This window comes from Sturnus vulgaris, chromosome 10, assembly GCF_052056855.1.
Source record: "Sturnus vulgaris isolate bStuVul1 chromosome 10, bStuVul1.hap1, whole genome shotgun sequence".
NCBI lineage: Eukaryota > Metazoa > Chordata > Aves > Passeriformes > Sturnidae > Sturnus > Sturnus vulgaris.
In genome coordinates, this window is record NC_142252.1 from 23152994 (window position 1) to 23179598 (window position 26605).

Sequence of the window (26605 nt, forward strand, 5' to 3'; positions counted from 1 at the left end):
TTTGCTGCAGAACTCATCAGACACAATGAGGAGGGAGAGGTAACTGCTGCAGCCAGGAATTACAGACATTCCCTCGGGAATAAGGATGTCAAACAGAGGGGACTGCTGGTCCAGACACAGGGGCTGCCTCACAGGGTGATTCATGGCCCTCTATCACTGACCTGACACACAGCCTCGAGCCATTATGTATGCTCCAAGTTATCGAAGTCCAGAGTCATTTGCCTCAGAAGGCTGCAGAGACATCCCTGGAATGGGAATTCAGTCCTTTCCACGTTCCAGCATGAGCAGCACAATAACCACCCTCTCCTCTCCTAACCCTCGATGAGCCAGCTTCAAATAAACAATTTCATATATGGACATTATTCTAGAAAATGCCTGACCCGACCCCCCTGAGATGTTCTTTGCTGACCATAAGAGAACAGTTCATCAAATGATGCACTTCCCTGAGTGATTTTACACTCACAGGCTCTGTCTGGGCTGTTGGGAGCAGCACACTCTCATCCCAAGATGCCCCTGATCCCTCCATGCTCAGCTAGAGGGATTCTGACAAACAATTAATCAGGACTCAGGACTGCATCTGCCTCGTGTTTACAGCCAAGCAACGAATTGGGCTGAAAAAGCATCTGAAAGGATAATACTTCAAGCCTGATGACTTTGTGGTTGGGCTTTGTTTTCCTGGAAGGAATCTGCTCACAGATCATGTTTGAGACCCACCAGACAGGGAATTGATGAGCTTTTAGGTAAACCAAACATATGGTGCTTGCTACGTTCCATCTATCTGGTAATCAGTCATGTAGCAATAAAGGCACAAGAAAATTTGGCCAAGCTCCTCAAGACATGACATCTGAGGAGATCAATTACAGCCTTAATGTAGACAAATTTTTCACAGCAATTTTTTTCTTCCTATTACACTGTCTTTCCTGTTCCATGGAGCTTTCATTAGCTCCGGTGGAAAATGAGACCAGGATTCTTCAAATTATACTGTGGACATAAAACATCAGTGAGTTTAGGGAATTAAATTCTGGATTGATCGAGGCACTGACCAGTAACAGCTCCAGGTCGTTCTGTGTGCAATTATTTTGCCAACTGTATTAAAAAATGCACACCGAAAATTGTTATTTTAGCACTCTGAAGCTAACTGAAACTTCTCAGTGGTGTTCCCTCTTCCCAGGCCTCCATCCCAGAGGAAAAAAGCCCATTCTGGATGCACAATTCCAGAAGGGAGGTCAGGATCACCTTCTGCCAAGCTGGGGACACAGGACCACACTCAGGTGATGGCTCCAGACACGGAGATCTGGCCGAGCAGAGGGACCTGGAGGAGGCCAAATTTTGGCTAAACTTGTTGGTGGAGATCTTCTCACATTCCCTGCAGGATTTAATGCTTTACTGAAGGCAGATTTAGAACTGAAACCCAGGAAATAAGGATGAGGACATGGCAGCCATGGAGAGTCAAGTAGGTATTAATAGGCCAAAAAAAAAAAAAAAAAAATCAAAATTCCTATTAAATATCTCATCTCTATTCCACTCCCCAGCTCTCTCCAAATCCCTCTGGTGCTGAAACTCTCCAAGGGCTCCAGGAGATCCAGGCAGATTTTCCCCAGCTTGTCTGCATTAGAAGAACAGCTTTAAAATGTAATTTTAACCTCACTGTGCCATATAAAACCAGCCAGTGCTTGTCTGCCACCATCCTGCTCTGTGTGCACATCCCTGCTCCCAGCCCCAGCACAAAACCAGATTTCTCCATGTCACCTCCATTTATTACTGAGATGTAGAACACTGAGAAATTATTAAAGACTTGAAAAATCAATTTGGACATTTTAAGTCTGAGCTCAGACTCCTCAGCTCCTGCAATTTGTGTAACACAAGACACTGCTAAGATGGCTCCATAAAGTGAATTAGAGCAAATAATTTCTTTGTTCAGCTCCAATATGCTCCAAAGATGGATTCTATATTATATTACATCAAGGGGATTTAGCATTAATACTTCAATACCAAAGAGCTGGCAATGCAGGAAAACTGTGGCAAACTGCACAAATCAGGATTTGCTTGTTTGACTGCAATAAACTTTCTTTAGAAGAGCATTTGACTGAGAAGCATTTTTAAAAATGAGTATTTAATTCCATTTCCCATATGGTGTTTAGGAGGTTGTGGGTATGGGATTACCATTAAATATTGTGTTAGACGTGCAAAAAAACACAGACAAAAAAACCCCTGAGTTTATACATCAAGTGTGGGTGGGTTTTGTTTGTTTGTTTTTATTTCAAACATTCCTCGGTTCATTTGCAGCATCCTCCACTCTGAAGAGATGATATTTTAAAAGGAGGCTCAGTGCTGTAACACAGAACCCAATCTATAGTTCAATATCTGCAGTCTGGGAGCCTGACATAAAAGATAAGAAACAGATGTAGGGTGAGATGAAGAAATGTGTCTATTGAGGAGTTTCAGCGCGATTTGGCACAAAAATAATTGAAGTCAATATGCAGAAAGCAAAGCTGTCAGCAAATTGCAATGCTCGACTGGAGCACAAATGTATTTACAAAAAAAAAAAAGGGATTCTATGGAGGCCATACGTGGTCTCCCAGTTTAAATAGATTAAGAGAGCATTAGGAATTGCTTCAGCCAAAGTGCTCACCCTGAATGCACAAAGAGAAAACATTTATTCAATGTGAACCATGAATCTCCCACCAGAAACTTCCAATTCTGGAGCTGCTGCACCGAGGCTGCCCAGCAGGAGCACTGGGACCAGTCCCTGCAGAGCCCCTTCCATGGAATTTCCTCACACACAGAAACAGCTCCTCGGAAATTCTGCCCAAAAATGGGAATTTTAACATTTTTCAATCCAGAAAGTTTTGCAGTATCCAGAATTCTGCCTCTCAGTTTCCTAACGTGGCTCATCTGAGAAGTCACATTCACTCCAAGTTTGAATCAGTTCAAGATTTCCACAGTTTGGATTAAGGGCCCCCATCCCAGCTTGTGTCATCTCAAGCTCTAAGAAATTAAAACTTTAAGTTAAATAGCAACCAGAAGGCAAATATTGAAAACCAAAACCTGCTTGGAGTATTTCCCCCCCAGATCACAGGATTTCTTTTAATCTTATTTTTTACACTATCATCTTATCCTCTTATTATTGTTTATACTAATGCCTGAATTCCTGGAATTTTCAAAGATACAAAAATCCAAGTGATCAATCCTTTACCATATTAAGAGAATTAAAAAATTGAAAATAAAATTTAAAAAAAAACCTCACTAATAATCCCTTAGTCCCAGTTTGGCGTGGTACCACCCTACTGCTTCCCAGAAAACATTGATGTTTCAGTTAAATTAGTTCCACTTTTTCAATATTTCACCAGATTTTTGCACAGTTTATTCCCAGTTCATTTTACCAATCCCACTCTGCCTCTCTTAAAGACATTAATAGTGCTTTTTCAAGAATTCTTCCAGCAGCATTACTGTATTTGCAGGGTGTGACACCACAAATGACAAACCTTGATTTTCACTCCCTTGATTCTTTAGGCCTAATTCCATTTACACAGGGATGGGAGAGGAACAGCTTCACCTCCCAGCACTGACCTATCCATTCCTGCCTCTGGAATAAATTCCATATTATCATCATCATCATCATCATTATTATTATTATTTTGAACCTTCTCAGTGATCATCATCATCATTATTATTATTATTATTGTGAACCTTCCCAGTGATATTGGAGATTTTTTTTTAAGACATTTAAAACTTGACTAAGATATAGATTGAACAGCCCATTTGAACACTGAACAGAAGAAACCAAATATTTTAAAAGCAAATTTGATCCTTTCCAATCTTTTCTCGCCTTTTCCTTGGAAACAGGAGTCAGCCTTGGCTGCTTCACACAGATTGCCTTTTTTTTTTTTTTTTATTATTTAATATCAGTTCACTAGGAATCGTGGATCACTCCCTGCTGCTTGAGGCAATATCAAACAAGCTCACACACTTTTCTAATTTGCTTTGTTCTTCTGAGTGGTGAACTTGTTCCAGGCCCATTACAGACATGTTAATTGTTATCTTAACAATGAATGAATTTGCAAAAGTAACGCTTGTCTGCCTTGTATTCAAAACACCCTTTAAGGCTCACACTGCCCTAAAAAGTCATTTAAAGATTCTTTTGGAATTCGTTTTACTTATTATTCTTAAATTTTATTTATTATTTATTTAACCGACAATAATTGCACCTCACGGGCTATGGTACTGCCACTGCTTGTTATTTAATTTTTATTTTTTATTATTATTAATTTTAGTCTTGGAAAAGTGAAACTTGATCGTTCAGCAGCCTCAATAGTTAAGCAGCCTCAAAGTCAATTTTCTAACTCCTGGGGAAACAAGAAAGGCCTGAAGATATTTAAAACTTCAGAAATTTGGGAGTGAACTCCTGAAACAGAGCCCCTCCAGCCCCACACATCAAAAATGGACATTTATGAGGCCTCACTGCAGAAAAATTCGATTTAATGACCTGTGCCTCAATGATTCTGTGGTTCAGTCACAAGTCAAGATATTTTTACTGGTAGATACTGGTACTACCAAAATATTTTACTGGCAGATCTCTGAAACAGAGCCCCTCCAGCCCCACACATCAAAAATGATCATTTATGAAGCACTGCTGCAGAAAAATCCAATTTAATGACCTGTACCTCCATGATTCTGTGGTTTTATCAAAAGTCCCAATATTTTTACTGGTAGATACCAAGTTATTTCTGTGACAGCCACTGGATGAGCAACTATTCACCACTTTTGCTCTCCCCCAAGGAGCTGCAGCATCACCAACCTTAAAAAACAAATCCAAGATCGCAGCATTCACAAACACACAGCACCCAGAACAATTTTTTTTTTCCTAAATTCCTCCAGATTTTATTATATCCTAGAAGAGAACATGGAAAACAGTAATCCCAAAGTCTCAATATTTGATGGTGCTCTCAATAGCTGTGGTGACAGCAGAGCAGAAGAGTGTTTTAAGCAAAGAAAAGAGAATTAAATGTGAAATTCAAGAGCTGAGGAGTTCAGAGCTAGCCCTTAACAGGAACTCCTTCTTCTCTAATTAGGCAAGCACAGAAAGAACAATTACATTTGCCTGAACCAATCTGGGTGAACCTGACCTGATTTAAGCACATAAAATAAAAGGAAAACTGGATTTATGATGCTCACATTTTCTAGGAAATAATTCTCCTTTCTGCTTTAATTCACTCTTAAAGCCTTTGGTTTCAATACAGCAAATAAAGTCAGGTTTTCACATTCAATATTCATGAAAGCGACATAATACAAAAATTAATATTGTGTTCATTTCTCGTCAAATGATTGGAAAATCAGCATTTAATTCCTGCTTGGCTACCAATAAAAAAAACTGAATTACAACTCTGACTCAGCCTAACAAGTGTGAGCACAAATGTTGCCTCTCCTGACAAACTCACCCCAAAATAAAGTGGCTTTTTTTTTTTTTTTTTTTTTTTGGCTGAGCTTGGGAATTTCTGGTTGAATAAATTTGTGCTGCAGCTTTTACATCCCACCTGCCCAACAGCAAATAAAGATCTAGAGGGTTTAATTAGTGACCTTGTTAATAAAGACCCTTTGGTATTATCAATCCTGCAGCAGAACTTGGATTTCCATCATTCCTAGAACTGGAATTCTAGGAAGTTTGTCTCTCAATCACAGAAGTGAAGGAGAAACTCCAAAATATGGCCAAAACCCCTCCAAAATTTACATTAAAGAACATTAAAATTAATTTAATTTTGAAAGCTAAAGCCACCTTAGCCCAGTTCAATCAGAACAAGGAAAATATGAGAGGGGACTTAATTTTTAGTTAATTTTCAGTTAATTACAAAGTCCCTCTAAATTCACTGAAAAGGTTTTGATGAGAAGGGGAGTGGGGATACATTTCTATGAACACTCAGCTGTTCTCTGCAAAGCATCTGGGGATGTCTCTTCACATGCCACAAATTCTTAAAAAAATTTGAGAGAAAAATTCCTCCATCTTCTGTAGAAGGGTTTGAGGACTGGGGTGGGGAGAAGGAAGGAATTGATGGATTTTTGTGCAATAGAGTGCAAGTGCCTGGTAACATAAACCAGAAAGTTGATTTGCTGTCTATGAAACCAAGAAAAAAATAGCAATAAAAATATGTATATTCACCTTGCTGTTAGCTCATAGATGCAGGAACCACACCACCAAAATAATACCCCATTGGAGGGTTTGAAAAAGGAGAAAAAATAATTAGGCTGAGTCTCAATAGAAAGAAAATACTCCAAAAAATCCCAACTAATTGAGCTTTTTAAAATTAGATCAAAACAAGCAAGAAATGAAATGCCCTGCTTCTGATTTTTTACAGCTGTATACCCCACTGAGGCACCTTTGCAGGGAAAACATCGTCTGCATTTTATACCCCAATTAGTGCATTAATCTTTCCCTGATTATTTATTCACATTTAAAAGAGTTTCCTTGTTCCATTTTGTAACTTGGGAGTGCAGAGGAATGGGGACAACGTTGCTGGATGTTTCCAAAGCAGATGCAGCACCTCTATTTCTCTTCACACAGATAAACCCCCTGAAATTAAGATTAATAATCCCATGTGTAATGAGAAAAATAATTGGTTTAGACTTCATTATTCATTAAAAAATGGGGCAAGTCCTGCTTTTATTTGGTTTTCCCTAATGCTGCTTTCTCCCTTGGCAGAGATTCCTGAGTCCTGTAAGGAATATGGATCTTCTAATTCTATCATTAGGAAAAAAATATCTTTACTACCAATTGTAGTTAAATTCTTGTCTGAAATAGTCAGCAGCAATTCACTTCCTCCGAGATTTTCAGCATTTTAAGGCTCTCAAAAAGTAAAGCTCTGGTGTTTCGATATCTCACCACAACAAACAACTCTTCTGTAAAAAAATCTGGATTATTTCTTCACAGAAAGTGTGGTCAGGGAGTTTTGGAGTCCCCACCCCTGGAGCTGTCCAAGGAATGGCTGGGCTCTGCTCTGGTGGAACTGGTGTTGATCAGATGTTGGAATTGATGATCTTGGAGGTCTTTTCTAACCTCAGTGATTCTGTGAAATCCACTCCAAATCCATCCAGCACCTGGAAACAGGCAACCCTCAGCACTGCAGCTGAGCAAATCATTTATTCTAAATCCCTCCTCCTCCTCCCATCTGGATATTATCTGGAAGCAGATGGGTTAGACAACCAAACAATCATTAATTGCATCATTTCTGCCACGTCCAGGTGAGAAACAACGAGTTTGAGGCAGCTTTGGCTGAGTTTCTTCATCAAACAGCTCAGGTCAGTTGTGACCAGAAGGATTTGGATCCCCCTGGGAATACTCCAGATTTTTATCAATGCACGTTCATTCTACCAGCAGAAAATATTTGTGCTTACCTTCAAATGAAGCTTTTTTTACAGCACTTTCCCAGATGAGTGATTAAACTAAAAAACAGAAATCTCACGGCGACACTCCAACAACTTTCCTGTAAAAAAAAAAATAAAAATAAAAAATAAAAAGGGCATCAGATTTCTGTCGGTTGTGAGCTGCTGAGGTGATTTGTCATCTGTAAAGCACGGTGATAAAACACCATGATCACACAGGGCTTCAAAAAACAACTTTCAAAGCACTCTTCAGAGCATGCTTTGATCAAAATGTTTACACAAAGCAGCAGCCTTACGGAAGGTTCCTGAGCATCAATCTTGATTAGGGTTATTTACCAACACAGCAGCACTGGGGGAGAACCTCTGGAGCTGCACTTCTCACCCACAAATTCACGAGCTGAGCTCCTTCTCTTGCCCTCAGAAAAGAAAGTTTTCATTAAGCTCAGAAGACAAAAGACAACGATGAGGCTTCTGAAGTTTATCCGTGAGGAAAGCCTGGAATTATAAATAGAGCCAGGAAAAAAGCTTGCTGGAAAAGGGTGTGCAACTCTACTTTTAGTGCAAAATTACAACAAGAATAACAACACTCCAGGTTAAGAGCACACAGAACATGATTTAAAATGTAACTGCACGTGATTGTGGCAGCAAATCATGGAATCCTCCAGGGCTCTTCAAGTGGAACCCTCCGGGGTTCTCCAGGGACCTTCAAGATGACCAAGTCCAACATTCAAATGAATCCCCCAAACCCCCTAAATCACATCCCAAAAAGCCAAATTTACACATTGTTTGAACACTTGCAGGAATGGTTTGAACATTTCCACTTCCACCAGCCCATCCCAGTGTTTAATCACTCCTTCAGTGAAGAAATTCTTCCTAATATCCAATCTGAACCTGCCCTGAGGCCAAAATATTGATCAGATTTATGCTCCTAACTCTGATTCCAAAGAGTGCAGAAGAATTCCAGGCCAAAAATAACCCCAAACCAACCAACCTACCAAAAATAGAAGCTTCCCCAAAAGCCCCAGCCAGTTTAATTTAACCAAGATTCAGCTGGGAGACACAAAAATATGCACAGTGCACATCAAGAGGCTGAGAGGAAACAACCAGGAACACAAGCAATGAGTCAGAAGGAGAGACTTGATCCCAAAAAACCCGAGGAGGCACCAGCAGGGAGCAATCCAAGATCTCCAAATCCTTCTGGAGTGAGTGAGCTGAGGCTGATCCTTTCCTCACTCTGGAACCATTCCTGTCACCAACACTCTGCTGCTCATCTCAGCTGCCAAGACAAGGCCAGCAGAAGTTTGTTCCACACAAACACATCGGGCAGGAAACACAAATGTAAAACCAAAAATATCACAGCTCACACACCACCTCTCCCGATTTCAGATTGTCTTCTCCTCTCTCACTGATCAGTCCATTTCAGCAAAGCTGCACTTATGTAAAATGAGGGCTGAGAGGGTTCATTTCAGACACCGAGCATCCACTCCCTACTTCAGGTTGTGTTTTATGGGCTTGCATGATTTTTGGTAGCAGAACACCAAGATAAAAGGCCATAATTCAGTTTTTTCTTGACTCTCTCTGCTTGCCTACTGCAAATCTCTGTTGACAGCCTTCTCTCCTCAGCTCATGCTGATTTAATACAGCTGCAGCCTCTCTCCCTCCACCTCTCCTGAAATCTTTTCTTGCTTTTAACAACCCCAAACCTTCCTTTCCACTTCCACTGGTTATTTAATTCTATGTGCAGCACGTTTGGGGCACTCAGTGCAGTAAATACCACACAAACTGTGCCACAGCAAGAGGAAAAGAGCTTTGTGTGCCCCTGAGATGAAGCCAATTAAAGGAGTAATTTCATCTATGAGTATTATGAATTAACAAAAGGAAATGAGAGGATCTGCTCTGTGATAAAGAAATACAGAAATTAAAATATAAATAACACTTCTGACAGTTCAGGTTTGATTAGATGGAGTAAGAAATTACAGATTTCACTGCCTTGCTTTGTTTTAAGTCCATTTTTCATACAAACCACACTACCCAGAGATTATTAGGGGATGAAAAACCCCACAGTGCCCCAAAACCACCTCACTGCCAAGGTCATCACTGCTCCAACCTGAGCTCCATTCCTTCAGGCTGCTGGACTGTAATTCTGAGCTGGAAATCTGAGTTCCAAACAATTGCACAGCCACGAGCCCTTCTGTCACTGCACCTGAACAGGTGAAAAACTTCCAAAGCAGCAGCAGGAAAGAAGGGAAAAGAGCAAAGAGCTGCAGAATGGGAACAGTGCCATCGGTCACTCCTGCCACCCCACACAGCTTCAGGGTCTGCCTGGGAGCAGCACCTGGTGAGAAATGCACATTCCAGGTGGGAAAGGCACCAAAATGCTCCCAAGCAGCTGCACTGCTGAGTCCACACTTTCAGATCCCCTGGAGTGAAAATAAACCTGACAGGGCAAACACAGGCTGGGCATTTCAGCCACCCAGATTTTCCAAATGCTTCAAAACTGAAAAGCTTTAACATTTATTCCAAGATTTTTTTATTTTTTTTTTTTTCAAAAGTATTCAGTAATTTCACACGTTTCACCCTTTTTAATATTGTGATGCTCTGGGAGCAGATGAGGCCACTGGGGTCCCTTCCAACCTGACCCACTCTGGGATTCTGTCATTCCAGACCTTTTAGAATTCAGTTCCAACCAAGTTTTTTGCCATCAGAGGTTTGGATTCTGCACCCTGATATATGGAACTCGACATTTTTGCGTTTCTCTGCGTTCGCTGTTTGGTCATAAAGGTGTCAAAGACAGCAAGAAAAATTATCTGCACCTGCCCAATCCTATTCTATATTAAAAAAAAAATCAGAGTATAGGAACTTTTTACAAAGTCACACAAACATAAAAAGTTGCAGCTCTTCTGTGAATAAAGCCAAGTTTGATGGAGCAAAGTGAGCTGTAAAGTTTAAGTCACAAATTCTTTCCAGGGTTTGAATTTCTACTGGATGAGGGACTAAGTTGCACTTCACTAAGCTGGAAAATTTTAGGCATCAGGATTTGCTTTTGTCTACCTGGTATTTTTCCAGCAAGCAATGAATTTTTCTTGTGTAAACCAAGTTCACAAGGGCAAGGCCAGGCTTGGAAAAATCTATTTCTGGCTTTGCACCAATAATCCACCATTTTTCTGGTTTAACTTCATGACCTTTCCCTCCCAAGTCAGTAGAGGCTGCCAGAAAGCAACTTGGCCTTATAATGAAGGAGCAAAAGGAGATACTAAAAGAAAAAAAAAAAAAAATTAAAAATCATTGGTACTGAGTATTTAGAGGTTCACAGGACTATTTCTTTATGATTTAAGCTGATTCAAAACTTTTTAAATAATAGTCATGACACCACATCACCACTTGGAAAAGTGGCCCTGCTGCTTTCAATCAGACAACTCAAAAATTACACATTTCCATCTGTAAAGTAAAGAAAAAAAGCTGTAACTCATATGGGAAAAGCATGGAAATATCTTCCCCTCTTCTCTACACAGGACACTAAACAAGTTCAGATATTTCAAGAAGATGAATTACGCTTCCAACAATTTAATCATCTCTATTTAACTCTTTTCAGGGAAAACAGAAAGGAATTTTAAATATAAAAATAACTAAAAATCACTGCAGGATTTGTGGGTTGCAGGTTGTGGCTTCTCACACATCAGAGCTGCTGGGGAGAAGTTCCTGCACTGCTGCACAATCCAGAACTGCAGCTCCACTGAGGGGAAACCTCTTGGCAGAGCTGGAGAAAACAAGAGCAGACTCTAGAGGGAGTTCTAACTTTGCCGTATTTCTCCCCTTACAGAATTTTTAGCACTCGTTCAGAATAAAACAAATAAATAACAGAAAAAGGGGAACTGTGTCCCGGACAGCTGCTCCTTCCCCTGCCCTCTGTCCCTGGGCAGAGTGGGAGCTGCCTGCCACAAAAATCTGTGCCCTGCTGATACACTGATTTCTGTTTCCCTTCCTACTTGACCGTGATGGAGAGAAAATGTGAATTTTCTGTTGTTTCTGGTGACTCTGGTGCCCCTTCAGTCTGAATATTTCATGCCACATCTGGGAGACCTGTATTTAACGAGGACGGACCCCAACAGAGAGCAGGTCGTGACATACCGAAGAAAACAAAGGCATTGTAAAGATATTTTCACCACTGAGTTATCTTCTCCCCAAGGCAGCAAAGCTGTCTGGGCACTCCTGTTTCAAGTTCCCAGCGTGGTTTGTGTGCAGGGACATTCCCAGCACGGAATTGAGGACAGCAGGGGCAGCCAGACTCTGCCACACTCCCTGGAATCAATCCCTGAGCTGGGGTCCAGCTTTGCCAGATCCCTTCAACAAGGATTTGCCTGCACTTGGCAAACAAAAATCAGAGGATCCCAGAGTGGATAAGGCTGGAGAGGTTCACAGAGGGACATCTGATCCAGCAGGGTCACCCCAGAGCACAGGACGGGCTCTGGAATATCCCCAGGGAGGAGACTCCACTCCTCTCTGGGATCTGTGCCCGTGCTCCCAGCAAGATCTGCCTCCAGTGCAGGGGGAATTCCCAGGATCTGTCCCCACCTTTCCTCTGGGGCCACTGCTGGGACCCTGGAGCAGAGCCTGGACCCTGCTCTGACCCTCCCTGCACTCAGGGACACCCAGGGACAGACACAGGGACACCTGGGGACACCCAGGGACACTCAGGGACACCCAGGGCTGAGGTTCCCTCTCTTTTATTTCCTCTCCAGGCTGAGCAGCCCCAGCTCCCTCAGCCTCCCCTGGGAGATGCTCCAGCCCTCCCTCAGCTCCAGGAGCTCCTGTCCCTCCTGTCCCTCCTGTCCTGAGGAGCCCAGAGCTGGACACAGCATTCCAGATGTGCCTCCCAGGGCTGGGCACGGAGGCAGCATCACTCCAGATGTGCTGAGCAGAGGGGCAGGATCACTCCAGATGTGCCTGAAGGGGTTGGGCAGGGGGGCAGGATCCCTCCCTGGCCTGCTGGGAATGAATGCTCTTCCCACTGCATCCCAGGCCCCCAGGGAACACTGCTGGTTCGAATTCTCCCCAGCTGCAGGAACAGCAGCCCAGAATGCAGCTGTGGCACCCACACTTCAGCATTTTGAAATAAAAACACTTCCTTTGCAACCCTGAGTGAGAACTTTAAGAGCTCACAAATACAGCACTGACTGCTGGATATCAAGAAGCCGAAGAAAAGACAAAATTCCAGTATTTCTGTATATTGAAGGTGAGTTAAAATGTTCTAAAATTGCAGAATTCTTCTGCTTTAAGGGACAGCATTGTGGCAGCTTCTCTGAGCTGAAGAAATCCATAACAACTATGGATTGTTGAATAAGAATAGGAATAACAGTAAGTATAAAAATAAGAATAAGAGAATAAAGCCTGGTAACCCTTTATTACCGTGTTGTCCTGTTATTCCAACATCTCCTCTCACTTCTGTTATTAATTAGGGTCTCAAAAGCAGATTAAAAATTTCCTCTTCCAGTAAAGACAGCACTTTACAGTGAGGAGAAAACAGCAAAACCCACAAACACTCACAGTCCTCAAGGACGTTTTCTACCTGTCTAAATATTCTTTAATACACACACACACAACAGAATATTTGCATTTTTTTCTCAGAGGATAATGTGGCAAGTTGCATGGACGTAAACAAATTATCTGTGTAAAAGAATCTCTTGATAGAATTGAATATTTGGGTTTTAGAAGTTATGTTACCAGGGAAGAGAGAACACTGAAGACAGCTGTCTGCCTCTCAGCCTTTATCTCTCACTTCTCAAGTGTTTTATGTTGCCACAGTAGCACCAGAACCAACAAAAAAATTCATCTGTAACATCTCTGAACCACAGCTGCCCCCTGACCACTCACTGGTTTCATTTTGAGGAGTAAAACCACTCAAAACTTAGTCACTGGAACAATGAAGAGGGGGGAAAAAAAAAAAAAAGCAAACTGCACTTAAAGTGATTTCTGAAGGAGCAAAAAAAAAAAAAGTGTGCTGAGACAGATACTCCTTATTTTTCAAGTGCTCTTTCATCCTATTTCCCAAACTTGACTCTATTTCAAGCCAGTGCTCCAGGATGGAGCTCAGCTGAACTCGGGAGAGCTTTCCAGGCATCAGGAACACTCTGCTGTCAGCACTGACTGCTGAGCCCACTGCAGGTGCTCACAGCTTTCCCATTCCTCTGTTCCACTTTGTGGAGCCGTGGATAAGCAGAAAAAGACCTGCAATCCAATTTTCAGAAGCATCTGGGGGGTGATTTTCCCCAAAATAAGGCAGCACAGAAGTCTGGAGGAGGAACTCCAGCCCTCCCAATCTTTTTGCTCTTTCCCTGTTTCCAAACCCCTCTCCTCACCATCCAGAAATTAAGCCTTTGCACAAAGTGCATTTCTTTCTCCTCAATATTGATTTAAAACCATTTTTCATAATAGGCTTTGAATAGCAGGGAGGAAAAATACAAAGCACATTTTCCTCCTGTCCAAAGGAAGCAATGGGATAATGGACTGGCTGAAAAAATGTTTTCCCCAAAGGCTCTTGGACAAAGACTCTCCTGCTTGAGCCATGAAGGAAATTGCCTGTTGGTGTAAATATGCCAAATGCTACTTAGACACTCGATGGCTGCTCACAAGCTGAAATATTCCTTCCCTAACTCTGGATCACAAGCTTTTTATTGCTGCTGGCACAGCCTGTGACAGCAGGGAAGAGTTTTTTGGGTACTGCAATGCTGAGAATCAGTGGGATGTTGTTTGAGCAGAGGGATGTTGGCCTGAGCAAGGGTCACAGGGCTGGTAGGGACAGGAGGAACAAAAAACCAGGACTTTGCTGTTCAAACGAACCAGTAAAACAACTGAAAAAAATATTTTAGGGCTTTGTTTTTTGAGAGTTACCGGGCACTGGTGAGGCACCTCCAGTGCTGTGTCCAGTTCTGGGCACATCACTGCAAGATGGACATTGAGGGACAGGAGGGTGTCCAGGGAATGGGCTGGAACATCAGGAGAGGCTGAGGGAGCTGGGAATGGGCTGGAGAATTCCTGAGGGAGCTGGGAATGGGCTGGAGAATTCCTGAGGAACTGGGAAAGGGGCTCAGCCTGGAGAAAAGGGGGATCAGGGGGGACCTTGTGGCTCTGCACAACTCCCTGACAGGAGGGGACAGCCGGGGGGATTTGGGATCTTACCCCAGGGGACAGGGACAGGAGGAGAGGGAACAGCCTCAGGGTGGGCCAGGGGAGGCTCAGGGTGGAGAGCAGCAGGAATTTCCCCATGGAAAGGATTATTAAACATTGGAACAGAGTGCCCAGAGAGGCTTCGAGTCCCCATCCCTGGAGGCACCCAAGGAATGCCTGGATTTGGCAACAACAAAACAACAAAATGCAAAGTTTTAAACTGAGATGGCAGATGTGAGCTGATGTCTTCACCAACAATTCCATGGCTGAGGGGATGGGTGTTAAAGGCTTTGGATGGGTTTTGATGTCTGCACTGGCTTTGGGCAGCAGGATCCTGACAGAGCCCAGACACTTTGGCTCCTGACACAGGCAAGGGGGAGTTTCTGAACTTTGGGGGTAATTTCAAGCAGCAGGATCCTGACAGAGCCCAGACACCGAGTCCTGACACACACAAGGGTCTGCAGGTCTGAACTTTGGGGTGAAATGCCAGGTTCAGGGGAGATATGGCTCGGGAAGCTGCAGCTCCCTGGTGGCTCAGAGTGGGGAAAGGAGGAAGGACACGTGGCTGGAGTTTGGGATAAAAGGAGGCTGCGCCCTCCAAAACCTGAGAGACAAAACCCAGTGGGCTCTCTCTCCCTTTATTGAATAAAGCTGCCAGATTCTCTGTCTCCTCTATGGACACTGGCTTTTCCCAGCGGGATTTTCCATACCAGGGGTACATAAATCCCCTCGGCTCCTTCTGAAGAGCTCCCACTATCCTCAAACCTGCCCTGCCCAACACAGCTCTGCCCTGTCCACAACTGCACCGGGACACTCCGAGCTCCCGAGGTTGAATTCCCAGCTGATTGTCACAGTCATTCCGAAGTAAATGGTACTTGCACTTGAATTATTTCACAGTCATCAGCCAGCGCATTTCAGTGACCACTGGTGCAATCTGGGCATTGATGGCTTGTTATGAGACACTGATGGCTGCTTAATGTGTCCTAAACATAACCTTGAGACAACGGGAGATCAAAGCATCCCATAATTACATTCCGCAGTAGGAAGCAAGTTCCAGAGCTGACATATGGAAAGGCCAAACCATTCTTCCATTCACAATAAACAAAAATATTCCTATTATTTCAACTGTTGACTATTGAATATTTCAACTGTTCCACTGTAAAGCACTCAGTAAGTTTCTCAAGAGCGCTTTGTAATTCCCTCCTCACTTTTAAAAGCCCTCGGGAGAGGGAGAGAAGCCCAGAACTACAAGAAGAAAATCCTCAGCATCCTAAAGACACCTATGAGTTATAATCACCTCCCAATTACCATCGTTAAAGCATCGTTAAAATGGAGTAAATAATTCCGCCTGCCAGCAGATGAGAACACGATGAGCTTCATCGCCACCTCCCAGCCACAACCTTCCTGAAAACCCCGCAGCTCAACACTCCAAATTATTTTAGCACCAAAGGACTAAACAAGATGGGCTAAAACTCTGCTGCTCCTCTAAAACCCAGCCGGCTGCTTTGGCATGCACATCTACCGAGCTGCCCGCAAAGGTTTCATGAATAAATGGACACCTGCGGCTCCAGCAGCATAAAGGACAAATCTCGACAGCTCAGGAGAGAAATACCAACACTCGCATGTGCTGGGACAGCCATAAATCAGCGAGATTGCCTCCAGCTTCTCTTCCAACGTTGTACTCAAATTCGTAGGTTGTTCCTTGCTGGAGAAAAGGAGAAAAAATTCTAAGGCCGGGAAAGGAGCTGGAGAAGCCCAGCAGATTTATGGAGCCAGTTGTCAGAGGAGAAGTCGTCAGCTTATTCATTAGGCTGCCTCCACACAGGAGACATAAAGAAGAAAAATAAAGAACAGCAAAATCCAGCCCCTGTGACAACATTTTAACAGCAGTTGTTAAGATTAAAGGTAACCTCCAGACCCTCCCAGCCTCTAAAATACACACTTTTATTCTAAGGTGTCCTTTCATCCTATTTCCCGTGCTTTGCTGTTGTTCCAATCAGAATTGCAAAAGGACATCTCTGCGGAACTTAAGAGGATTTGGGGGAACATCAGAAATACTCTGCACATCCGCATTAGGCTGCTAAACCCGCTCCAAGTGCCGGGGATTTCTTCCCTGCTTTTCTGCTCCGTTCTGTGCAAAAGCCGAGGTGATGGGTCAGGAGCATTTAGCACCTGAGTCCCAGTCAATGAAAGAGCTGCTAAAGCGCGGCTTAAACCGCTCTCAACAGCACAAAGCCCAAGACCTCTGAAAAGCTGGAAATCCCCATGGAATTGCTGAAAAACAAAGTCTAAGCAGGTCATTTTCTGCGAGTCGAACAGTCTGGGAGGCGACGCCCAAAGGTGTGGAACAAGCTGCTTTTTGAAAAGAGTCAAATAAGAGAGAAATGAGGAGTTCAAAGGATTTTTGAAAGGACAGGAGAAATTCTGAGAAGGTCCCTCCCAGCTTGAGACATTCCATGATTTCCAGCCCTTTCGACAGGAAACACGCAGAAGTTGAGAGGGAGGAGATGCAAACGAAACACAAAAGTAAAAGTTGTCCTCTGCATCTGCCACCTCACCACATGGACACAGCACCGTGTCACACTCTGCAGATTTCTCCAAGAACTCAGGAAATCCAAAGAAATCCAGGCTTTTCCCCCTGAGGGATTCACTTTCCCAACCCGCCTTCCAGACATTATTTTCATGCGACCGCAAAAACCTGCTCCAAAAAAAAAAAAAAAAACAAACAAAAAAAAAACCCTCCACAAAACAAATACATAAACACCCAACCGAACACGGCGAAAAAGGCAAAATATCAATTTTTGTGAGTTTCTAGGGAAAGGAGAAGCCTCAAGTCCAGCCGGCTGAGAAGAATCTACCTCTTCACACCCTCATGCACGGTGTAGTTTAAATTATTAAGCAGAGCATTAATGATAACTTTATCCTCCCGCTGGTCACCTCGCTATCACCACCAGCTTGTTCTTCCCAGCTCGTTTATTTAGTAAGCAGCTCACTGAAATCAGCATTTCCTTCAGGAATAACCCACGTGAATAATGATCCCTGCCTCATTTTCATATCGCACTGATTCATTTATTCGGTGGTTTTAGGGTTTTTCAAAGCAGTGTTAAGTTCCCACACTGTGAACAGCGTGGCACTGCCAGCCCCTGCAGTTTGGGGGGGTTTTGGTGGCTTTTTGTGCGTGGCCAGCCAAACTTCCATCTCCCTTCCTACTCAGCCCTCCTCGGAGCCGCTTTCCAAACCCCGTTTGTCCTTCTCACACCAGTAAATGTTCTTTTTATTCGCCGCTCTGCAGGAGAGACCCCGAGAGGCAGCGGCTGCAAGGGGAGCGGCTCCCACTTCTCCCACCTTCGGTATTTATCATTTTCTTGTACTAATCCTGAACGCCATCAGATTCCTCAGTGTCAGGAAAATAAATCCACAAACACCAGAGTTTATGTCCAAAAAGGAGCCAGAGGAGCCCTTTTTGCTTTATTCCGATAAAGGGAGAGGCCATGGGACATTCCCCTGGGATCTCTCAGTTTTTTGGAGGATGCAGCCTCCCTTTTTATCCCAATTTCCCATCTGCATTTCCCTCTCTCTTCCCCCATGGGCTGAGGTGCCTGAGAGGTCCAGACTTCCCAAACCCCTGACACCCGAGATTCCCCTCCAATGTACAACCCTCCCTTTGCATTTTTAATTCTCATAGAATTCACAGCTTTTCCCCCATTGCTTCTTTCATCCTTCCATATCCAATTTCATTTATCAGCAAACCTACAATTTGTTTGTAAAGGCAAATCTCTTTTTTCCATTCATCAGTAGAATCCATCCCATTGTTCCTTTTATCTCTCGGTGCTGGTTTCATCCACCAGCAGACCCACAGCTCGTTTGGAAAGACAAATTCATCATTCCTCTCATCAGCAACCCCAAACCAGGAGGGTCTGACCTTCACCGCTGCTCCCTCCCCTCCCACCCTCAGCATTTATCATTTTCTTTACTAATCCCGTGCTGAACACCATCAAACTCCGCAAAACTCTCCCAAACCAGGAGGGGCTGACCCTCACCACTGACCCCCAGCTCAGCCTACCTGGATTCCTGGGCACATTTCCCATCCTGGCTTCTCCTGCAATGTTCATTTTGTCCTTCTGTCCGTCAGGAACAGCACCTGAGGAGGGAATGGCCCCCTCAAGGAGCTCCTCAAGGCTCCCACCCCTCTCTCAATCCCCTCTGTGCTCTGGACCAGCCCCTCCTGTTTGTCCTTCCTCCCCCAGCCCATCCTGCTCTTCCCCACCCTTTTCTCCTGACAATGTTTCCTTTTCAATCCATCAGGAGCTGAGTTTAACAACGCCTTTTTTATTGTCTCCTTTTTCTCCAAGGAGGGATCTTGGCCAAGGGAATGCAGTCCAGGACAAGAGGAATGCCCCGCAGTGACAGAGATTAGGTTTAGATGGGATTTTGGGAAGGAATTGTTCCCTGTGAGGGTGGGGAGGTTGCCCACAAAAGCTGCCCCATCCCTGGAAAGTGTCCAAGGCCAGGTTGGACTGGGCTTGGAGCAACCACAAGTTTAATATTTCCCCCAAATCCTTTCGAGATCTATTTTACATCACAGCTCCTCTAGCAAAACATCGTGCATTTCCATCGAAATTCCAATTTTCTTCCTAGCGAAAAATTAGCAAATCCATCCCTGATGTTTTTCCCATTTGTAGTTTGCTAGGGGCTCCAGCCTGTGTAAATAATGTCATGGGCCCATTTTATACCATCATCCATAAAATGTGCCAGCAGAAGAAACCCCGTGGGCACAAACAGTTGTTGCACTGAGAGATTCCATCAAGCCAAACCCTTGGGATGTGCAATCTGCCCGGAGCACTTCACATTAGCTCTGTGACTTTTTTTCCAAACATAATGACCTTGGTCATTATTTAAATGACTGCTGCTCAGATTTTCATCTCGCCTGTTCCAGAAGCAGTTTTGATGTGGTGTTTCTGTCCTTTCAGGCTCCTGCTGTGGCTCTGGAAGGGGTTTTGAATCCCTGTGAGCAGCAGTTAATGACAGAAGATCTCGTGGACACCAAGCCCTGCACATGGACACATCACAGGCACCGTCAGAGAAAAGTTCTGGACATTAAACTCAGTCTGGGATGAGTTTTAAAGGGAAGGAGGGATGATCTGTCTGACCTTTTGTGCTTGCTTTTTCTTCTTTTCTGAACTCTGTGTCCCAGCAGTGCTGGGCTGCTGTCACCACCTCCCTCCCCAGCTGAACAGCCGAGCATCTCCTGATGGTTCCAGGGCTCTCCAAGATGTTTTAGTTCACCCCAGCTGGGCTGGCCAAGGGTTTTAAACCCTTTCTGCTAATTCAGCTTGAACTGTTGCCTGGAAAGGCTGAGCTGGAACAGAGACCAGACAGAGCCAAAGGAATAAAATCAGGTATTTATTGAAAGGATTCACTTTGGGAGTGCAAGAGCCCGGCCAGGCTACACCCAAATCAAATCCAAGATGATCCCAGTCACGAGTTTTATACTTTTATAAGTTTTGGTTCATCTGCACATTGGGGTCAATGATCCAAGCACAGCCCCAGGCTATGAAGTCTCAGCCCCTGCCTTGCTCCCTTTCCCTCGCTGCTGTTTCTGATTTTTGGGTACAGGTTGTCCTTGATTCTCCAGCTAGAAAGGAATTGTTTTGTCACTACCCTGTGAAGAGAACTTGCTAACACCTAATATGAAGTTTCAGAGTCACACACTAATCACCAGAGATTCTGAAACCACCACTCTTCACACAGCACTCAGTGGATTCTGACCAAGGACAGAGAGGTCACCTGTGCTCAGCTCTGGAACCCCAAAGATCAGAAGGAGAAGGAGCTGCTGGACCGAGGCCAGGGGAGGCTCTGAAGATGATCAGGGGGCTGAAAACAGGCTGGGAATATTTGAGTTATTCATCCTGAAGTAGAGAAAGCTCCAGGGAGAGCTCAGAGCCCTTTCTAGGGCCTGAAGGGGCTCCTGGAGAGCTGGAGAGGGACTGGGGACAAGGGATGGAGGGACAGGACACAGGGAATGGCTCCCAGTGCCAGAGGGCAGGGCTGGATGGGATCTTGGGCAGGAATTCTTCCATGGGAGCTCTCCTGATATTTTTTCAGTTGCTCAAGGCCGGTTCAAAGCCCTTTCCCAGCTCCAGCTGTGCCAGCTGCAGACCTCACCACTCCCCCTGGCATCTTCCTTCCAGTGCCCAGGTGGGGTGGGGGGCTCCCAGGGAAGACTCTTTCACACCATGGTGCCCAAAACTTAAATTGTTTTGCCTCTAGACTGGCCTGGGACTGGTTTCAAGACACCTTCCTCTATCTCATTCCCTTCCAGCTTCAAATACAGTGCAACTGAACACTGAATTTCTTTGGGGAACACTTCAGGAATATTCTGTAAAAAGCAGGGCTGGACAGATGGAAGGAAGGGCAGAATATTTCCCTTTTTTTCCTGCGAGCTCGATGCAATATTGTGATCAAATGATTTCTGTTTCCTGTTGGATCCCACACAATATGGCAGAGGGGTCAGCATGCACACCTAAAGCAGCCCTGTCCCACAGAATCATGGAGTCATTAAAGGTGGGAAAGCCTTCCAAGATCACTGAATCCACCACCAAACCATGTCCACACATTTTGGTGATTCCATCCCTGTCCCTGCTCTGGAAGCCACTTCCAATGTTTTATACCCATTCCAGTGAAGAATTTTTCCCTAATATCCAATCTATGAGCAATAATTAATTTCTCACAGCTTTTCAGTGCCCAGGCTTAACCTAGCACTGGGTTCAGCTCCTCAGTAAGAAAAGCTAAATCCTCAGGCAGCACCTTGGGAAGCTTGAAAAGATTTTCCAGCAATTGTGGATTTGGGTTCAGTGTCAGAAGAACTGCTCAGCTTCCCCTGGTGCCCTGGGTTAAATGAGTAAATAAAAAGCTTTTACCATTCTGGATGTTAAACCCCTCCTGGAAAGCTGGCCACAAGTGCAGAAGTGAGAGTAAGGCTGAAGGTTTGTGTTTCTCTCCTTCAAAAGACTGTTAGCAGCTGGATTTTCAGCTGGTAGCTCTGTGGCAATCCCAAGGAGGACAATGCAATTATCCACCTGAGTGCTAATTGCAGGAGCCAGCCAGTTGTGCACAAATGGGGATATTTATTACCCATAATATATGGGGCTGGAGCCTCAGTTGATGCCAAGCATCTGTTTGTTTTCCAGGAGACAGCTGTTATTGGGATTCAATTCCTGGTTTTTTCCAAATGTCACAGGAAGAAACATGGCATGTTAGCTCACAGTTACATAAACTTCTCCCTGGAATTAATAACATTTTGGGAAACCACACATGGATTTGCATCATTAATGAAAATTACTCATTACCATTGCTATGTTTTATGCTGTGACCTGACAAAAGGTACAATCAAAAATGACTTTGAGCCAATACAGAGATGCTTTTTACTCTTAATTTTCATGTTATTGGAAGCTCCATAGTAAGTCTCAATTATCAGTTAGATTCTGCCTCATTCCAAAGTATCTTTCATTCCAAGCAGGTACTACTTGCTCAGTGTTACAGCAATAAAAGTTTAACTGGGGTAAGAACCCCATTTTACAAGGTCCAAAGACAAAGAGAGACACAAATAAATTAAATTAAAATGCCAGCCTAGAGCAAGGGCAGGTAACACTTTCTACATGGCAAACAAATAAATAATTTATTTTTTTTTTCAAAATGCAAGTCTTTTCTTTCTCATTGAAAGAGGTGATTAATATCTTTGAAAGCACCATGGCACAACTTTACCAAACCAAAATCTGAGCTTTTCAGAAAAGATATGAAAATTTGGATTCTAAATCATCTTAGCTTGGCCCAGGTCAGAGGAGATCACTGGAAGATCAAGTCCCTTTTTCAGTGTCTCAGGCTTTTCTTCTTGCCTCTTCATTTTGTTTTTGTAGTTAAAGCTAAGTTTTCAAATTTGAACTGCATGATCTATGGGAGCAGCAGTTTTGAACTCAGTATGGCTTTACAATAGTTTCATAAACCCCCAAGAGAACAATTGTCTTGCCATTATGCCAAGCCTGCCTTCTGAAAAAAACAAAAACAAAAACAAAATCTTCGTTTTAATAAAAAAAACAATGAAATGAGACCAGATAACTTAAAATAGCAGAGGGGACATCTTCCACTGTCCCAGGTGCTCCCAGCCCTGTCCTTGGGCACTGCCAGGGACCCAGGGACAGCCACAGCTGCTCTGGGCACCCTGTGCCAGGGCCTCTTTCTTCCCAAAATCCCATCTGAACTCATTTTCTTTCATTTTGAAACCATCTCTCCTTGTTTTATCCTTCTTTTATCCTTGTTTTATCCTTGTTTTATCACCACAGTCTTCCCTGGAGACCCCTTCCAATGCTGCTCTGAGGTTTCCACACAACCTCCTCTTCTCCAGGCTCAATATCCCCCAATTCCCTGAGCCTTCAAGGATCACCAGCCAAGGCTCAGCCCCTGGAAGCACCGTGGCAGCTTTGGGAGAATGGGGAATGGGGAAGGAATGGGGAAAGAATGCTCCTGTGGGAATGGGAACCTGGAATCAGCCATGGGAGGAAATTCCTGACTGGGGGCAGCAGCTGGGCTGGATTCAAGGGAAGGTGGAGCAAGGGGAAAGAATGGCTTGGATTAAATAAGTAGCTGCTGTAAAATATACAATAGAAGTTCTTAAAATGACACTTTAAATATCCTCTTGGCTCACCCATTAAAATAACATAATTGATTGAGTCTGTTCCAATGAACTGTGAACTTCAAGAATTTTTACTTCTGGCTACAGCTCCTTCCTTCAGCATAAAAAATGACAGATCTGTGACTTCGATTTTTGGCCTGAATTTTAACTTTAAAACAGCAAAAATACGAGCAGTGAAAAGAGGTTTTCTGCTTCCATCCTATTCACTCTTCAAGGGTTAATTCTTCATTAGCATCAGTGCTGAAGGGGAAATCAGCAGCACAAGGAGGATAGAAATATTAATGTCTCCATTTGGGAGCATTTTAAACATGATCTCTTTTAAGTGCTATTGCTCTAAAGGGTCACTTAAATGCATGTATTTACATATATAATAGAGATCATAATTTGGCATGGATTTCCATGGCATTAATGTACAATATTTTTGCTGCCCTGTAGAATTGTGGTTCAAACAGAGAGTGGGAAGTTAAATGTTGGCAAAAGCTGTGGCAGCAGCTTTATTTAGTGTGTGATGCAGGCAGATGTTCCTGCAGGGCAACCTTTGAGCCTTGGGCAGGCAGGAATATAGATCTGATCCTGGATATGCACTTACTAATGGGATAAGTTGGAACTTAATTACCTGCTTGTACTTTCCATTATCTGACTGAGTGTGCCAGCGTGGGATTTTATGCACCCAGGATCTCAGGAACTCTGAGAAGGATGCAAACACACATTCACACATTGCTCTGGCCAATTTCTCCTTCTAGCTCCTAAAAATCGAATCATTTCAACAACAACAACAACAACAACAACCAAAAAAAGCATTTAACACTGCTTCCAATTTTCCTGGCTCATATTTTACAGCACGATTTTAGGATTGAGGCACTAAACTGAGGGGGAGATTAGCTCAGTTCAGCTCTTGGTTTTGCTCCAGACTGCTCATGTCACATCAGGGAAGTCATTTAACCTCATGGTACCTCAGGTCCCATCTGTGTTGTGGGAAAAACACAACCTGCCCAAGAGACACAAAAAAAAAAAACCTGAGGAGAGTGTCAGACACAACAGCAATCTGGCCTGGAGAAATAGACACGCTGAAAACAGCTTTGCATTCCCCTCTGCTTCTAATTCACAGGTGGCTACTTCACCACCTTTAGTTCTGAAGGATAATTCACATCAGCACGAGGAGGAATTAAACATCAGCACCTTCTTTCTGAAGCATTTTATACACGGCTTGTTTGAGATGCTGTTGGTCTAAAGAGCCACAAAAATGCAAAGCAAGGGGAAGATCCTTTGCTTTTAACTAATTCACTATAAATTCTTAATTCCTAGCACTTCTAAAGGCTATTTTTTCCTTAAATCCACTGCTTTTAGCTTTAAAACCTGGTAAAACATGCAAGGTAAATAGCTGATAGCGTGTCTGGGCTGTGTTCACTGCTGGGATGGCTCAGGAGAGCACAGAGTTTTCTGAGGGAGTTTTAAACTTGCAAACCACGCTGGAAATCCTCCATGCCTGGCTTTTGGAGTGGTTCATCTTCCCTGATAACCCAGCAGTGCCTGTTCATCAGCTGATCCAGCTCAATAAAGCAGAGGCAGAGTGCATTAATTAGAGGCAAAGGTGCCATAGGTGAATGTGCCCTGCCCTGAAATAGGGAAAACCAAAGGGAAGTGCAGAGCTGGTTACTGGCTCGGGGTCACAGGCCAGCCCAGCAATCCAGCTGCCCCCGTGCTGGAATTGTTAAGGTTGGAAAACATCTCCCAGGTCATCAAGTGCAAGCATTAACCCAGCAGTGCCACAGAACCTCATCCCCAGGTGCCACATCCAGACCTTGGGGCACATACAGGGATGGCAACTCCACCACTGTCCTGGCAGCTGTGCCAGGGCCTGATCATCTTTTTAAGGGAACAAATTTTCCTTAATATCCAATCTAAACCTCCCCTGACCCAGCCTGAGGCTGTTCCCTCTCCTCCTGTCCCTGTTCCCTGGGATAAGATCCCAAATCCCCCCTGGCTGTCCCCTCCTGTCAGGGAGTTGTGCAGAGCCACAAGGTCCCCCCTGATCCCCATTTTCTCCAGGCTGAGCCCCTTTCCCAGTTCCTCAGGAATTCTCCAGCCCCTTTCCAGCTCTGTTCCCTTCCCTGGACACATTCCAGCCCTTAATGGAGAAGCCCAAAAACCAGTGCCCATCTTTTGGCCATTAACTGATGAAATTCATCTTGGCAGTGCCCAGGACCAGGTGAAGAAGAGCCACAGATGTCTCCAACCCTCCCAAGGAAACACCAGCTGGGCTCTGATAAAAATGGGACACATTGCCATGGATGTGGTGGAGCAGATTTATCCATGGGGCTCCTCTTTGTGGTGGGAAGGGGAAGAGAAGAGAAGAGAAGAGAAGAGAAGAGAAGAGAAGAGAAGAGAAGAGAAGAGAAGAGAAGAGAAGAGAAGAGAAGAGAAGAGAAGAGAAGAGAAGAGAAGAGAAGAGAAGAGAAGAGAAGAGAAGAGAAGAGAAGAGAAGAGAAGAGAAGAGAAGAGAAGAGAAGAGAAGAGACCCAGCCTTGGGCTGCCCCTCCTATCCCTCCCAAATGCAGATTGGAAAGAATGGATGTGAAAGACGAGAGGCAGACAAGGAAAAAATTGGTGGGGCTGAGAGTTTGTGGAGGGTTTTCAACCCAGAAGCCAAAAATAAGTAAAAACAGACGTGGTACAAGAAGTGAAAATGCAGATTTTTCTCAGCCAACGCGCAGTGGTGCTGGAGCCACAGCTCCTTCTGCAGAAGCCACAGGGACACTCAGGGTGGGGCTTCCAGAGCTGCAGCCTGGATTCAAATGAATGCCCAAACACCAGCATCAAAAACAGCCCAACAAATACCTGCCTCAAACTGGGAGATGTAATGAGGCATCCTTTGTAACACACACAGAGCCCTGCAGGAACTTGTGTTTATGGAGTTCTGGAAGAATGTTGTGATTTAAATTTTATACCTTACTTGGGTTTTTTTTTGCATTTAGCTCAGAATGCGAACAGCAGCGCTTTGGAATTTGTTCCTGTCTTCATACAAAATGCACATTGGGTTTCTGCTTCTAATGAATTATTCTAATTAAAGCCATTGTTTTTATTTGTTAGCCTGGGTTGCTGTCACTTCTTCAGGTTTTGGCTTTGTTGAAATAACAAAAAATCCTTGAGCTGATCCAATTTATCGTTCTTAAAATTTAATCACAGTTACTCAGAACTTACAACAGCAACTAACAAGAGAGAAACTTTTCCCATATTCCAGCCTGCACAAATATTTTTCCTTGACGTCACCAGAAGATTTTTCAAGAGCAGAGCAATTTGAAGATGGAATATCTGAATTTTAAGAGGATTTTTTTTTTCCTGTAGAAGGCACACTGAAATAAATACTCAGGGGTGAAT

At 43.9% G+C, this 26605-nt stretch overlaps 1 long non-coding RNA gene across 1 annotated transcript in view; it reads right to left on the minus strand.

The window, feature by feature from the left end:
• The window catches only part of LOC148222710 (uncharacterized), a 151548-nt gene extending 132765 nt beyond the window's left edge, over window positions 1-18783 (minus strand). The window contains exons 1-2 of the long non-coding RNA XR_015805796.1: window positions 18602-18783; window positions 7387-7475 (exon numbers count right to left, since the gene is read on the minus strand). This is a non-coding gene — a long non-coding RNA (uncharacterized LOC148222710). The remainder of the gene's footprint in view (window positions 1-7386; window positions 7476-18601) is intronic.
• Window positions 18784-26605: the final 7822 nt, after the last annotated feature.